Source organism: Schistocerca nitens, chromosome 7 (genome assembly GCF_023898315.1).
Source record: "Schistocerca nitens isolate TAMUIC-IGC-003100 chromosome 7, iqSchNite1.1, whole genome shotgun sequence".
NCBI classification, from domain to species: domain Eukaryota; kingdom Metazoa; phylum Arthropoda; class Insecta; order Orthoptera; family Acrididae; genus Schistocerca; species Schistocerca nitens.
This window is the reverse complement of record NC_064620.1, coordinates 170820809-170821610: the sequence shown is the minus strand read 5'-3', so window position 1 is coordinate 170821610 and position 802 is coordinate 170820809.

Sequence of the window (802 nt, the reverse complement as noted above, 5' to 3'; positions counted from 1 at the left end):
CACGTCTGATATTACATGGGACATTAACAGGAAAGGACTTTATAGAGAAGAGTTTACTGGTCACTTACGGTTCCGTGCAGCGTCCCACCCAACGCTAGCTTCGTGAGTTGTTCCTTCTGAAGGCTGTTCTCGACAAGCAGTTCAGATGTTCAGTTAATGAGCTTGTCTCGCCCAAGAATGAGCACTATATCACAAAAAATAGATCAACGAAAATTACGTAAGCACAGACAATATGTTTACGCAACACAATACGTAATCGCAATATTGCTGCGCAACTGCTCACATGATAACGGGCGACATTTTATTGTTGACAGATCACATGGGACCTAAGCAAAAGAGCAACGACCAAATCTGACTGCACCATAGTGCCTTACTAACCATACCTATTGCCTCATTGATCTGTTACGACCATAACTGCCCAGAATAAATAAATACAAATGTGCAAGTTTCTATAACAAGGGAATTTGTAACATCTAGTAATGCACAAGATAGTATCGAATTTAAAAGTCCACCCTCAGATTTTTTCTGTTGAATAATATAAAGGAATTATCAGGTCAAATGAATGATCTGATTCAACCCTTCTGTTTTGAACTATGACGTCCTGTCTGAGATCATTAGCTAATGTTGCGAGGCTGCAAGTGGCCCATTATTAAATACTATCTGCAGTCGTCTTCGTTACCAGTATAATCTATTTTGTCTGTAAACTATGCTGTTTATTCCAAATATCTCATGACATACGTGGGTGTTGTTTGAATGCAAAATAAGGGCGTGGCTTAAGCTGTCGTTAGAGAAACTAGCAGTG